At 38.4% G+C, this 16,673-nt stretch overlaps 1 pseudogene; it reads left to right on the top strand.

Moving 5' to 3' along the window:
- Nucleotides 1-1,664: 1,664 nt before the first annotated feature.
- LOC127229613 (cofilin-1-like) lies at nucleotides 1,665-3,591 on the top strand (annotated as a pseudogene).
- Nucleotides 3,592-16,673: the final 13,082 nt, after the last annotated feature.

Raw genomic sequence — 16,673 nt, 5'->3', positions numbered from 1 at the left:
CATGTAGTCAGGAGGTACATAGGCAGGAAGTACATTAGGATGTATGCTTGCCACTGATTGCATGAAGGCAGGAAGTGTGTAGCCTTATGGATTTTGCCTTAATAAGCATCAGACTAATGTAATTCTCTGCCATTCTCTAGGAATCCTGGGTATGGATCTGACCAGTGTCCTGACTGGTATTTAATAAAGCTTGCTTCAAATTTTGCCCAAAAAATGTAGTGATGATCTTACTTTTGCCCAGTGAGATTAACAAAATAAAGCTGTGTGAGAAGTCTTGTCAAGTAGACGAGTCTTAACAACCTTTGTTCTTCCATAACATGGATTTGTTCTTATAATGTGCTTTTGTGCCCCTCCCAGGTAAATAGGGGTCAGCTTGCTTTAGTTTACCATTATTGTTCACGATGATGTTTCCAAGCACAGGTTGTCGTCCTGAATGTATACTCATGCAACCTTGCCCTTGTGACTGTATACAACTTGAATTCAAGTGAACTTTGCTTACATGACCTTGCTTAACCCTCAAAATACCCTCAGAATATAAATTGTCTGATGCCCTGAATAAAGTGGCTATTGGACAAGACTTTAGTCCTTCTCGTTTTTAGGCTTCACTCTCCCAGGTTCATTCCTCCAAGTAGAGTGGTGAAAATATTTTGAATACACTTTTTTTTTATCCTTTGGCTTAACTTTTCATCACAAAATTAATCTTTGACTTCTTAGAATTTACTATAAATATTCTTCCTAGTTCTGGGAAAATGAAGCTTTCAATATTTTAATGTCTTTAATATTATGTAAGTATGCTGTGCATTTAATTTTTTTTAAATTAAGCAGAGTGCAACAGTGTTTATATCTATCCATATATTTATAATTATTTTACTTTTTGTTGCAGAATTCAACTCTGGGAATATCAGCAGTGATTTCATTCTTTATTAAATTGATTAAATGATTCATGGAACCACATGGATTAAACTAATTATGTGAGGGCTTGCAGTGGGTCATTCGATGAAGGAAGGAAGAAAGAAATGTTTGTGCTGACATTTTCAATGAGTTTCTTTTTCCATTAATTTGCAATTAAAATAGTTTTAGGCATTTGTCTAGAATAACAGTTCCTTTAATCATGTAGTAATAGACAAAGTACAAAGGTATATTACAACTTAGTTTCCAAAAAATGATGTCGCAATATGAATAATGTCTAAACACCAGTTTTTGAAAGAACAAGACCATTTTATGGAGAATCCATAAAATTCAGATGACTGAATCTAAATCAAATTGAGACATTTGGGTGTACTCTGGATGGACTTTAAATGCTAACTTACTCTTTATAGGGAATGGAATGAAAATTCCTATAGCACTCATTGAAAAGTCTTATTCATATGTAACAAATTATCTCTAAGAAGTTGAAAAGACAAAGAAAAAATATGATTTATGAGCCCATAGCTAATGTTAGAACTTGGTAGAACTTTGCCAACCCAAATAATCAGTGAATTTGGTCATGTTCATCCTGTTCTCTCCAAACATGAGGGATCCAGTTGCATTTTGGTGAAACTATTTAGCTCAATGTGGTCTCTCATGTAACTCAGGACCACAACTCCAATGAGAATTCTCTCCTGCTCCATTGAGTGAGTCAAAACGGCCAGGAAGAAGGCACCCTCCTGCCACTATGAGTCACCATGCATGAGACTGAGCTGGTGACCTGGGTAGGGAGCCACTGCATCTCCCTTACATGTGGACCCACTGCTAGCCAAGGTTGGTTAGACCACCAATTCCACATGTCAAATTAGGCCTTTGCCTTGCAAAGTACCAAGGAGTCACACAGAGGTCACAAGTCTATTCTTCCCAGCTATACTTACACAGTTTTCACACACTGTTTATATTGGCAAGAACAATCTCCTGAAAGTTCTGGGGGTAGTGTGTGAGGAAGGGGCAAAATAATGGTGGAATATCAACGAAAGCAATGCTTACTGTTATGAATTGTTTTCAAAGAAAGTTATCTTCATTGCATTTTTTTATTGAGAAGTTTTAGTTTGACTTTAAGCATCTGTAGTTTGTTGTTCTTGCTGTGATAACACAATTCAAATAGATTGTTAGTAATTACTAGTTTTTTTACAGCCCTGTGGTGGTGCAAACTTTTCTCCATAAGTTATGTTCTTCATAATATTCCTTGGAAAGCAGATAAATCATACATTATACACATAGGTAACAATAAACACCCAGCACTTGTTCTTGGTAAATCCGTTTTTCACAAACAGGAGCTACAGAGTTACTGGGTGTTTGGTGGTGGTAGTGATTGTTGTTGTTGTTGTTGTCCTCCTCCTCCTGCTTCTCCTTCTCTTCTTCTCCTTTTTCTTCTTTTCTTCTTCCTCCTCCCCTTCTTCTACTTCTTCTGTTTGGGCTTTTGTTGTTATTGTTTGTAGATGGAAATTTGTTCTGTCTGGGCCCAGAGCTCTTTAGTCCCAAATAAACACACAGAGGCTTATATTAATTATAATCCATTTGGCTGATGGCTTAGGCTTCTTGTTATATAACTCTCTTAATTATTAACCCATAACTATTAATCTGTGTATTTCCACATGGCCTTTTCTTACTGGAGAATGCCCAAGCATCCTGTAATGCTCCGGCATATTACTCCTTTTGACAGCTACATGGCATCTCTCCCTCCATTCTTCCCATTTCTTAGTCTGGTAGCCCCACATATATTTCTGGCCTGGCTATTGGCCAATCAGCATTTATTCACAACATATATTCACAGCATACAGAAGGACATGCCCCATCAATTGTTGTTCGTCTGTTTAAAAGTTTAGGGCAGAGTCAGGTTTCAGCAGCAGCTGCAACAGCTCCTCATTTCTTCTGTAGCTCTCCCCATCTCCGTCTTGCTTCCTGAAACAAGCCTATGCTGTGGCTGTCTGTGATGGTGTCATCCGGGTTTTCATGAACATGAAAGTACACAAGTCCTCAATGCCAGAAGTGGAGAAACACAAGAAGATGGGCTCTTTTGCCTGAGTGAGGACAAAAGCACTATCCTGGAGGACAACAAGGAGATCCTGGTAGGAGTTGTGGGGCAGACTGTGGACGACTCCTATACCACTATTGTCAAAATGCTGACAGACAAGGACTGCCACTATGGTCTTTATGATGTAACCTATGAGACCAAGGACAGCAAGGAGGACCTGGTCTTCATCTTCTGGGCCCCTAAGAGTGTATGCCTTAAGAACAAATTGGTCAATGCCAGCTTCAAGAATGCCATCAAGAAGAAGCTGACAGGAATCAAGCACAAATTACAAGCAAACTGCTGTGAGGAAATCAAGTACTACTGCTCCCTGGCAGAAAAGCTGGGTGGCAGGGCAGTTGCCCCTAGAGGGCAAGCCTTTGAGAGTTGCTCTAGCCCTCTTCCTGGAGTATCTGGCAGCCCCAGACCTGCACTTGGGTGCTACAGGCTGCCTCTTTCTTGCCAGATGGGAGGGGCTGGGAGTTAACAACAGGGGGAGGTCAATACCTTCACCCCAGTTGCCAGACACCCCCTTCCCTCCACTCCCCTCCCTGAATCACCATCCTCCTTCTATCCATTCTGGCCAACGCAAGCCAGTTTATGTCTTCTGATTCCTGAGTTGAAGAAGACAAAGTTAATGGGGAGCCTGTATAATTATAAAGACACCCCTAGTCCTCATCCATCCCAATCCCATGCTGCCAACTTCTAACCACAATAGTGACTCTGTGATTGTCAGTTTAGGTATGTGTATAAATGAAACAAGGAAATGACCCTCCCTGCTGGTCACCCCTTCCCCTTCCTTTGATCTTTGTCACTCATGGAACCAGGGCCAGCAAGGGACCTTAAAAAAAAAGGCCAATTTAACAAAAGAAAAAAGTTTAGAGGAAAGTAGGTTAGAGCTCTATTCCTAACCACCTCCCCAAAACACACACAACTCATACTTTGGAGAAAACATAATTTCTACTATGCCTGGCTCACAGCTACTATCAATATTGGAGTCAAATAATTCCAAAGCCTGTTTGACTTCAGGGGACTTATTAATGACTACTCACAGGTAGCTGGACAGTACTCAGATCCACTCCTTACCAATGTGAAATGAACTGGCATGCTGCATTAATTTCAACTTTGAGTTTTAAAAATGTGTCATATAAATAATATATGAATACAATATTTTGTTATAAATCAAATAATAGTTATATTTCCAGTAAAGAGTGAAATCTTTCAAATGCCACCTATCCCACTTCCTAATCCTCCGCAGAAGGTGACTACTGTTAACAGTTTAGTGTACAATCTCTCCAAATTGTCTCTCTTGACAGTACAGCTATTTTTATGTCTAACACACTGAACAAGCAAAATATATCTGAAGGCATCTCAGCTCTTGTCTTCCCTCTTCTCGGAATACAATGGGTGGGAAATTTCTTGCTTAGCCAGTGGATGAAAGTGGTCCTATCTGTGCCTTTTGCTGACTCCTAGTTAACTATTAATTATAAGCCACATCACTGTGCTTGGAATTGGAATGAACAGGTTTGTATATCAATCAGCACCTTGCCATCTTCTGGAAGGAAAGCATAGTTCAACACAAGTCAATAGCATCTTGTTAAGGAAAAGATGTCCTTATCTAACTAGTTCTTGACCCTATTTTGGCAGTGACCATGGAGCTGGTGGAACATGGAAAAGAGAGATAGCATAGAGAGCAGGTAAGAAATATGGTGTTGCTTAATATGATTTTATGATTTTTTTTTTGGGTCAGGGTGGCTCTGTGATCTCTTGGGCTACAGGATCTCACATTGTTTTGATTTTATAATAAAAAGAATTATGTAAAATTCAACTAACTTTTTTTTGGTTTTAGGTGTATTGTTAACTAGTACTCATTATGTTCAAATTAGCTTCTAGAACTTTCTCATCTTACTTGTAGAAACCGTATCTACTAAATAGTATTCACATCTCTTCTTTAAGCCCAGGGCCTCTGTTTCTATGACTCTTCCTTCTGGATAACTCCTATCAGTGGGATTATGCAGCACTCCTCTATTTGTGGTTGGTTCAGTGTACATAACACAGTGTTGTCAGTATCTACCCATGCTGTAAAGACATCACAGGATATGAAAGATTCTCAGTGGAATTACTCATTACAGAAATTAAAATCAAAACTATAATGAGATGTTACTCCTCCCCCCAAAAGCCCTATTGTTGAGATGTGGAAAACTGGAACTTCTGTCCTCTCTTGATATAAATGTAAACCTGTGCATCTGTTTTAAAAATCCAGATGAATCTACCGCAGGATTCAACAACCCCATTTCTGTGTAAATTCATTAGAGAATTGAAAACAGCATCTTCAAGCAGTATTCTCACACCCGTGTTCACATGCAGCACCATAACCAAGAGGTAGAACCTCAAATGGCCTCAAAACACAAAAGAATAAAGCAAATATGCATACAATACAATGCAATTCAACTTTAAGAATATAAATCCTGTGATGTCAGCCTGACAGAATCTAGAGTAACTTTGCAGACATGAGATGGGTATGCCTGTGGGTGATTATCTTGATTATATTAAGGTAGAAATTCCTTCCCACTGTGAGAGGCACCATTCCCTGGCTGGAATCCTAGGCCATATAAACTGAGAAAGGGAGCCAGGCACTAGCATGCAGTCACTGCTGTCTGCTTCCTAATTGCAAATGCCATGTGCCCAGCTGCTTCAAGCTCTAGCCACATTGACTTCCCTCCCCTGATAGACTATGCTCTTGAACCTGTGAGCCAGAATAAACCCTTTCTCCCTTAATCTGCCTTTCCAGCATATTTTATCAGAGCAACAGGGACAAAACACAAACAAGACATGTGCTCTTATTCATTTGGGGGCTTCTTGATAAAGCAATCTTTCCAAGTCCTTTGCTATATGAACCACATTGAGTTGATTGTGCTCATTGATGAATAGTAGGAGTTCTTTATGCATTTTGGCACTAGATCCTAGAAAGGTATGTGATTTGCAAATATTTTCTTCTTTGCTGGATGTTTATTTACCCTGTTTATATTTTCCTTTGATAAGTAATTTTTAAGGAGTCAATTTTTTTTTATTTCCAATGGTTTTGGTTTAGAATAAAAAAAGTTACAAAATCTGGTAACAAGAAATTTGTACCTATGCAAGTTTTAGCTCTAATATTTCCACTCTTAATCTGTTGTTTGTTTTAATACGCATTGTAAACATGCATGTCTATTGTTTTGCATGCTGATATGTGATTTTCTCACTACACCTTAATCACTATAACCTTTTCTTAATGTAGTTTGTTGCTTTTGTCCATGATTTTGGAATACAAATCTAATAGATTTTTTTTTCAGATCTTTCCTCTTCTGTTGGTCTAAATGCCTCTCTTTCTGCAGTATTGGTTTTAATTACTTTAGCTTAGTAATGTTTCAGTTAGGAAAACAAGGTCTATAATTCAGTGGTGTTTGTTTGTTTGAGCGTAGTGTTAGTTATTTATGATTTTCTGGTACTCTATGTGAACTTTAGGATTCCTTTAGCCAGCTCCAAAAAAAAAAAAAGTATCATTAGCATTGTATAAAGAATATACTGAATGTGAAAATTTCATCCAGTAGTGTGAGCCCTGTGTTAACATTGTACATTAGTTCATGTTTCTGTGTTGTTCCTTTGTTTACCCTTACCTTTGAAATTTTTAGCAGCATAATTGTAGTTTAAGGCTTACAAGTCTTTCTTTTCTTCCATTTACTTTACTCTTGATTACTTAATTATTATTAAATTTATTTTTTGTGTGTGCCCATGTGCATGTGAGTGTGGAGGTCAGGTGGTGACTTATGGGAGTTGATTTTCTCATTCCACCATATGGATCTCAGGTACTAAACTCAAGTTATGAACTGTAGAAACCAGGGTTTTACCCTTTGAGCCCCTGTTCGTCTTGTATTTTTGTGATGCTGGGAATAGAGTGCTAGGGAAGCACTCTACCGGGGAGCTATATTCCCAATCCTATTTTATTATTATTTTTTTTTGATGTAGTATATGGTGATTATTTTAAGCTTTTTTTTTTTTTTAAATCTCTTGTGATTATGTAGAAATGCAAATCATTTTGTGTGCTGACTTACTGTTTAACATTAGTATTGGTGTAATTTCCTGTCTCCTGGGCTGGCTTTGGAAACGTTCCCTCTCTGTCTCCTTCAGCATGTATGTTGGAAGTCTTTAGAAGCATTAATGTCAATTCTTTTTTAAAAGTACAGTAAGAGTCTATGGGAAATCCATCTGTCATAGACTCTTGTGAGGAGATACTTTTGATTCCTCATTATAGATACTTTTTTAAAATAATAATTTTTTTTTTTTTAAATTTGAAACATGCTTGTTTTAGATGTCAATCGGATACTTTAAAAACCTTCATTTGTCCATGTTTTAGTTTTTTGTAAGTTGTGAGATTTTAGAAATTTACCCAAATTTCAGATTATCCAATTTGTCATAGAACTATTTAGTCTCAGAATATATTTTTTGTTTATTATGTATGGTATTGCCTCCATATGCATTTGTACATCATGTGTGTTCAATGCCTGAGGAAAGAGGCCAGAAGAACTCATGGAATCCTCTGTAACTGGAGTTACAGTTAGTTATGAACCACCATGTGGCTGCTGGGAACAGAACCTGGATTCTCTGCAAGAGTCAAAAACAAAAACAAAACAAAAAACCCATTCTTAACTGCTGAGCCATCTATCTATACCCTTAGAATCCTTTTCGTTTATGTTATATCACTTGTAGAATGTCCTCTTTCATCTGATTTTATTTTAGTTCTTCTCTGATTTATTTTCATATTTTAGCCAAGAGGTTGTACAATTTGTTAATCTTTAAAAATCTCAATTGACTTCTATATGGTTTTCTATTACAATATTTAATTTATTTATTCTCTAATGTTTATTACTTTCTTCCTCTGTAAATTTTGGCTAGGTTAATCCCTTTTTCTGGTTTTCTGAGGTTTAAAGTTAGATTGTTTGCTTGAGGTGTGCTTTTTAATGAGAGAATTCATGCCTGTAGCCTTCCCTTAGTACTTCATACATAAGTGTTAAAGTTGTTCAGTCCTTATTAGCTCCCAGTGAGCTATTCATTACTAGAAGCAGATTATTGAAGTCTCCTACTGTAACTGTGCTGTCATTTAATTACTTGTGAGAAGAAAAATACTCTTATGGTTGCACAAAGAAACATTTGAACAAAATAAAAGTAATGAGAAAAGAAAATTCTTTTTTAAAAAAGTACGCACCATGACACAAACTGGGCTGCTAAGCAGCACTCGGGATCAAGGTGCCTCTGTCTTTTACTACTAATTCAAGGGAGGATCTTGGCAGTTCCTTGCCAGATGAGGCTCAGTCCTACAGTGTACTGCTGATTGGCAAATTTGGAAAGTGGTACAAAGGAAATGAAGGAAAGTGGGAGGGATCCGCCACTGGGATCAAGTGCCAGAAATTGACCAGGGTCTTTGAGTAAAAAGGGTTTTACTCGGTAAGAGAGATAAGGGATTTGCATAAAAGTTTTGCCATGTAGAGGAGATTTATGGAAGATTGGCCCTCAGCAGGGTAGTTGCCCAGTAGGGAAAAAAAAAATATTGTTTCTTTATGGCTGTGGTTTCTTCCTGGTACACTGACTATTGTGGCTTCGACCTTTTCTGCCACCTACTGTATTCTCTTTGGTGTTCCTCCATCCTCGTGTACTCTTTCATTGCATTTGAATATATTAACTATTCATGCTGTGCCTGGGGGAAATTCCTCAGTGCTATTTTCATTTTGTTAACTTACTGGTCCCATTATATTCATTGACATTACTTTGCATTTATGAAATTTTAGGTCCATTTTAAAAATCACATTTTCCATTTCACAGTATTCTTCATGTTTTATGACTTGATTGTTTCTATAGATGCTACTAAGTTTTCTATGTGCCTTCTAAACCTAGCAATTCAAGAATTCATGTCGAAAGTTTTTGATTATTCATTTTGTTAACTGCTGTTAGTTACTCATGTTTTGGAACTTAATTTTCCCAAAACTCTCTGTCTGTCTGTCCGTCTGTCTGTCTGTCTGCCTGTCTGCCTGCCTACCTATCTATAAGATGCTAATTCTCTCATCTCCCAGTCTCAGATTTCAGCTTGCCTCCATTGGGACCTCATGGCATTTCAATGCAGACTAGATTTGCATAATATCCAGCAATAATATGGCCAGCAGCTGCTTTCCATTTCTCCTTGTAGGGCTGTTTCTGCAGCACCCCATTTCCTTCTGCCCATAGCTTCCTCAAAGGTCTAGTTACTTGCTGCTTTGGTCAGTCATATTTTGTTGGGCATTCCCCTCCACACCATCCCCACACATACTTGGGAGGCTCTTCATGGCCAACACAACTTCTTAGAATGAAGTTATGTGCCTGAGTGTGTGATACCTTATGTTCTATGCTCTCTTGATCTTACCTGAACCTGGCTTCCAGTTCAGGGTTCAACAGGCCTGTGGGCTTAGGCCTGTGAACCTCTTTGCATTTTCTTCCAATTTCTACATCAGAAAGTGATTGTTTTGTTTCCATGATATAGCATATCTTCTCCTGCATGGAACTGCTAAAACTTCTATAGTTTCCTTCCTGTACCAATTTCAAATCTATAGATTTTTCTTTCTGTGATTTTAGTTGCCGTCTCTAATTTTGTAATATGGAGAAATATAGCACGTTTACAGTGGAGGTTATGAGAACATATTCTGTTTGCTTAAAGTACAATTATAAGGTGCCCACAAATATACCAAGGCAAAGACCAAAGACAACAGTGTTTGTGTTTGCCTGAATCCATTGCCAGCTTCCTCCCTTCCTTTATTCCCTTTCCATCCCCCATGAGGTCAATCACTTAAACCTCACTCTTTCTCTACTGTTTTATTTTTACTTTTGTTGGTATCCATTAACAAAATTTAAATGTTATATGTTTTTGAATGTGTATGTATAATGTAAATTGCTGCTACCCCCCTATGATTTGTTTCTTTTACAGAACATAGTGTTTAAGATTTTTTTTTTACAGATGAAAAGGCCTTAGTTTAGTTTCCCCTTCACAGCTTTACTCTTTAAGTGACACAGTATTTATTGTAGGTGAGTTTTTCTTCATCAGGACCACCGATTGTCTCTGTCCAGCTAGCAGCTCCTGAATGACCACACAGAGACTTATTATTAATTGTAAATCCTTTGCCAATAGCTTATATTTGTTATTAATTAGCTCTTTTAATTTAAATTAACCCATTTCTCTTTATTCACTTGCTGCCACGTGGATCATGGCTTGTTACCTCATTTTGTACATGTCCTGCTTCCTCTGCATCTAGTTGGTGACACCTCAGACTGTCCTTCTTCCCATCATTTTCTCTGCCCCCAATGCCTACCTAGTTAGTGGCCACTTAGCTTTTCTATTAAACCAATTACAGTGACATATTTTCACACAGTGTAAGGAATAGTCCACAATTAATTATTATAAGAATTGCTGCTAGAGAGACTGAAGAATGTGTCTTTTATATACTTATGCATAATGCACAAATGCAGAAGTTCCTGAAAAACATGTAATGATAGATTAAAGGATTCTATATAGGCAAACATATTTTCCTGGTAATTACTGTAGTATGTGCCAATGCATTGTAATAACTGTTTTGTGGACAAGGACTCTGTTTCCCTCACATTCTGTCGGGGTTCTACAGTGTTTGCCTTTCAGTGGATAACAACAGTTTCTTTTGTTTTCTTTTTGGATGTTTATGTGGTGTATGTCTGTGTGAGTGTTTGTATATGGATGTGAGCATCCAGGAAGGTCAGAGAGGACATCAGATTCTCCTGTAGCAGCTACAGTGTAGTTGGACTTACAGGCGGTTATGAGAGTGTTTGGAACTCAAGTTCTCTGGAAGAACAGCAGCAACAACTATTAATCTCGGAGCCACGCCTCCAGTCCTAACAGTAGTTTCTTATTTTTAAAATTGAATTTCACTGACAGCTAGTGAGTACCTGGTTTTCATCCTCTTTTATGAAATTTGTATTCATATTTGTTGACCACTTTTTCTCCTGAACAGAGTTTTCTGCACCATATTGTCCTTGTTCAGTTGTGGTTGATGCACTTTTGGAAAAACTTCTATGGTTTCATAATTTATAACTTTCTTAAATTTTGTTGGTCATCTTTATTTGTCTTATTGTTGTTATTTTCATGTATTAGTTCTTTCTTTTATGCCTATGCTCTTGTTGTTGTTGAATAAAGTTCTTTATTCCTGCTTATCAAAATACCCTTTTCCTTCTGTTTCTAAGGTTTCTTTCATAGCTATATCTTCTACATTTGTTTTGGTTTAAATCAGACTTGGATAAACTTGGAACTAAAGCATAAGACAGAGACCTACCTGCCTCATCTAGATGATAGCACAGACGTAATAGATTTCCTATGGGAGGCCTTACCCTTTCCTTGGAGCAGATGGGAGAAGAGAAATGGAGGGAATGGGAGGAAGGAGGGAGGGGGAACTGGGATTGGAATATAAAAAATAAATCAATAAAAAAGAGAGAAAAAAAGACAGAAACCTATTTCCCTGTAGATGGACAGTCAGCCAGAACAATGGCATCTTTGCCTTTCATGGAGCTTCCTCATATATGTGTGCTTGTTTTGTACATTCTACTCTGTCCTATTGGTCTTTTCCAAAGTTTATTGCTTTGAAATGAGAACTATTCTAACTGGAAAGACAGAAGGATCCTTGGCTTCCTTCCTTCATGAGCAATTTGTTTGCTATCCATCTGCATTTCCATAATAGCCTCATTCAGCTCACCAAACTGCATTATAATGACAAGTCCTTTGTATCTTGTACAGAATTACAGTGGCCTTGTAAGTCATTTTGGCAGAGTGGTCATAGTTATGACATTAAGCTGCTCACTCCACAATAGGAAGCATATTCTCACTATCAAGTTCTCATTATCTCAACAGAAATTCTTTGCTAAGTTCCAGCTTTGAAAAAAATCTTCTCTGGGATTTCAATTTTGTTTTTTTTAATGACTGAATTTTGAACAACAACTAATTTGATTAGGGCCATATCATCTTTTATTGTTTATTTTGTATATATCATCCATTTCTCTGTTACTGTTTGTAGATTTTGTATTGCTATTCAAGAAATAGCCTAACCCTTAGGTCATAAAGATTTATTCTTATTTTCCCAAGAGATTTTGTAGATTGAAACAGTTTTACTTACATACAGAAATTTAAATATCCATCATTATTTATTTGAAAAGCTTTTTCCAATGTTAAATTGAGCAGCTATCTTCATTGGAAATCAATTGGCTGTTTCTCTGTATAGATCTAGTTTGGGAATGCCTCCTCTACTTCTTTGATCATGTGTCTCTTTAATGTATAAATACTGTGTCTCCATGTTTGTGGCTCTACAACATAACTTTGAAATCAGAAATTACAGTTGGAATAGCATATTTTAAATATCTTCCTTTTTTAAAATGAATTTTTTCTGTTCCTTTGGCATCCCCTTATTTCCACATAAACACATAATCAGTTTTTCAAATGGAAAACCCACCAGATCTATGTTTAGAATTGTACTTGAATATACATATTAATTTTGGAAGACAATTGTCAAAGCATTGATTCTCTTCTGAGGATTCATCCAAGTTTCTACACATGAAAACAGCTTGTTCCTGTACACTCTCAATATTCCATTATATGAATATCCTCTGATTTATTTGACCACTTAACCATAGATGAACATCTGGTTTGGTTCCAAGTGTTGTTATGAACAAAACTACTCTAAAGAATGATATTAAGACTTTGTTATTTGTCTTTATTGACATTTTTAAAATTTAAATTAGAAACAAACTTTTCTTACATGTCAATCCAAGTTCCCTCTCCCTCCTCTTTTCCCCTGCCCCACACTAACCCTGTATCCCATCCTCTTTTTTCTCCCCAAGGATGGTGAGGTCTTCCAGGGGGATCTTCCAAGTCTGCCATATTATTTGGAGCGGAGCCTAGGCCCTCTCCCATGTGGAATGAGCTCCCCAAGCCTATTCCTACACTAGGGATGAATACTGATCCACTACCAGAGGCCCCATAGACTGCCCAGGCCTTCTAACTAACACCCACCTTTAGGGGGTCTGAGTCAGTCCTATGCTGGTCTCCCATTTTGGGGTCCATGAGCTTTACCTTCTTCAGGTCAGCTGGCTCTGTGGGTTTCTCTAGCTTGGTCTTGACTTCTTTGCTCATCACTCCTCCCTCTCTGAAACTGGATTCTAGGAGTTTGGCTTAATGTTTAGCAGTAGGTGTCTGCTTCTGCTTCCATTACCTACTGGATGAAGGCTTTAGGATGGCATGTTCACATAAACCTTTATTTATTTGAGTTTGAACGCTCTGGAATTAAGTTGCTTGGTTAAAGGGTAGTAACATGGAAAAATTTAAAAACAAATTAGAAAACTACTGTCTGGACAAGCTATGTATTTCCATTCTCACCAACAGAGTATGAACAATTCATCTCTCCACATCTTCAGCATATGAGTGACCCAGTCTCCATTGTGCATTTGATTTCATTATTTTCATTTTATACATTATAATGAATATGCAGCAGGTATACCTTGCTCTGGCTTCTATTTCTATTCCAAGTGGCTAATGGCATGAACACATTTTATTTTTCATAAAGTTACTTGCCATTTACATATCCTTTTTCTACAAAATGTCATCTTCCTGTTTTGTGATTGAATTGTTTTATTCTATTGTAGGAATTTTGTGTTGTTCTCAATACTAGTCATTTGTAATATCTGTAATGTAAAAATAGTCTTCTGGTTTGTAGATGTGGTTTTACCTTCTTAACATGACAATAAAGTCAAGTTTAATGCTGTTTACTCTCCTAGTTTGGTTTTTCTGACAATCATCATGACCAAGGGCAGCTTGGAGATGAAAGGTTCCTTTCAGCTTAAAGGTTATAGTCTATCATACAAGGTAGTCAAGGTAGGTAACTAAGGCAGATTGCCAACCAGGGACATGGGGTCAAAGTAAAGCAGAAGTCGTACAGGAATACTACTTATTGACTTGCTCCTCTGGCAAGTCATACACACACACACACAACATACATATATACATCTAGATAGATAGTCTTGCTATGTAGCCCTGGCTGACTAGAACTTGCTATGTATACCATGCTGGCTTCCAACTCACATAGATCCACCTGCTTGTGCTTCTCAAGTTCTGGAATAAAATCCTAGTGCCACCATATCCAGCTTCATCTCCCCTTCTTATATAGCTCAGACCTATGTGGCCATGGATGGTACTACACACAGTGGGCTGGATGATCCTATATCTATCAGCAATCAAGAAAATGCCCACAGGGGCTGGAGAAATGGCTCAGTGGGTAAGAGCACTTACTTCTCTTTCAGAGAACCTGGGTTTGGTTCTGGTTGCTTACGTGGTAGCTCCTAGTCATCTGTAACCTCAACTCCAAGATATGATGCACCTTCTTCTGACCTCTGGGGTACCAGGCTTGCATATGGAAATATTCATACATATAAAATAAAGGAAATCTTTAAAAGGGGGTTTAAAAATGCCTGTGGACAAGTATCATGGTGGCAGTTCCTCTTCTTGGGTGTAACAAGTTGACAACAGAGAATAACTACTATTATATTTCCTCTATTGAAAATGTGCTTTGAACAGATGTCCTTGTTGCATGGTTGTGGATCATTTGCGTATATGCCTAAGGGCAGACTTGCTGGGTCCTGTGGTAGACTGATTCCCATTTTCCTGAGGAACCACCATACTGATCTCCAAAATGGCTGTACAAGTGTCCACTCCCACCAGCAGTGGAGGAGTGTTCCCCATTGCAACAAGGATATCTGGTCAACTATGTTCATAGCAAAATTATTTGTAATAGCAAGAACCTGTAAGCAACCTAGATGCCCCTCAACTGAAGAATGAATAAAGATGTGGCACATTTACACAGTGCAATACTACTCAGTGGAAAAAAAACAATGGAATCTTGAAGGCAAATAGATGAAGCTTGAAGAAAACCATCCTAAGTGAGGTAACCCAGTCACAAAAAGAGGAACATGCATGTGCTCACCATATATGGATTTTAGACATAGAGCAAAGGATCACCAGCTGATGACACCCACCAGAGACACTAGAATACAAGAAGGAACCTAAGGGATTCATACAAGGTCCCTCACAGAAGGGGGAAGGAACAAGATCTCCTGAGCATATTGGGAGTGGGGGTGCAGTGAGTGGAGAGGGAGTTAGGAGAAAGAGAGGGGGAGGAGAGGGGAACATTGGGACTAGGAAGATAGAGTCGGGGAGGGGGTAAAGGAAAGCAAAAAAAAAAAAAAAGAGAGAGAGAGAGAGAGATCATAAAAGAGGGAGCCGTTATAGGTTTGAAAAGAAAAGTGACTCTAGAGAAATGTCCAGAGGCCTACAAGGATAAGCCCAACTAACGATGTGAGCTACAGTGGAAAGACTACCTTAAATGCCCTTCCCTGATAATGAGATTGATGACTGACTTATCTGCCATCATAGAGCCCTCTTCTAGTAGCTGATGGAAACAGAAGCAGACACCCACAGCTAAACACTGGAGCCAAACTCCTGGAATCCAGTTACAGAGAAGGAGGGGTGATAAGAAAATGGGGGCAGAAGTAGTCTACAGAAACCTACAGAGCCAGCTGACTGAACAAGGGGGAGCTAATGAATCCCCCAGGCTGTTAGCTGGGAAATCAGCATTGGACTGACTCAGAGCCCCTGAACATGGGTCTTAGTTAGAACGCCTGGGCAGTCTAAAGGACCTCTGACAGTAGAACCAGGATGTATCCCTGGTGCAGGAAAGGACTATGGGAGCACATTCCCCATGGAGGGATACTCCCTTAACCTAGAGGCCTGAGGAAGGGCCTAGACCCTATTCAAAAGGACTTGACAGATTTTGATGATCCCTCCTGTAATGCATCACCCTCCCTGTGGAGTGGGCGGGGGGAGAAATGGGATGAGAAGGGAGTTGGGGCATGGAAGGGAGGGATAGAGGGAGGGAGAGAGAGGGAACTGGGATTGATATGTAAAATAAGAAAAAGAAAAAAGAAAATGTGTTTTGTCCAACTCCAAGAACATCCTGAAAACATTCTCCTATGACTCTTTTTCCCCTAAAAGTACTACAGTTTTCTATTTATATTTAAGTCTGTAATACATTTGAAATTACTTTTGAACAAGGTATGAACGGTAAGTGGTTTGTTATTTGGGGGGGTGTTGTTGTTTTTGTCTGTGGTTATTTGATTATATCAGCATAATTTATGCTAATATAGCAATAGGTTACATAAATGTTCTAGAACACACACACACACACAAACACACACACACACAGTGAGCAGGTCTAGCTATCACAACAAAGATACAAGCTAAAACCAATGCCAAGAATTATTTATTGCCGAAGACAGAGAAATAAGATACTTGGATAGAGCAATAAGAAACTTCTACAGAAGGCTGGATTTCTCCAGCTGCATTACTCACGTGGAATGGAGAAGGAAACCTGCAGAAACAGGGATCTAGGCAGACACAGCCAGTCAAGACATCACGACTTCACATTTAGTGGGGAGGAGGGGGAGTCACTTTTTGTAGCTCTTTCAAGTCTGCAAAAACATGGAACCATCCTGTTGTCCAGATCACGGCTGAGCAGCTGCAATGTCCATCAGGACTGTCTAGTATTTTGACAGAACACATATGACATTT

Source organism: Phodopus roborovskii, unplaced genomic scaffold (assembly GCF_943737965.1).
Source record: "Phodopus roborovskii unplaced genomic scaffold, PHOROB, whole genome shotgun sequence".
Classification (NCBI taxonomy): Eukaryota; Metazoa; Chordata; class Mammalia; order Rodentia; family Cricetidae; genus Phodopus; species Phodopus roborovskii.
This window is presented reverse-complemented; position numbering and strand designations above follow the sequence as displayed.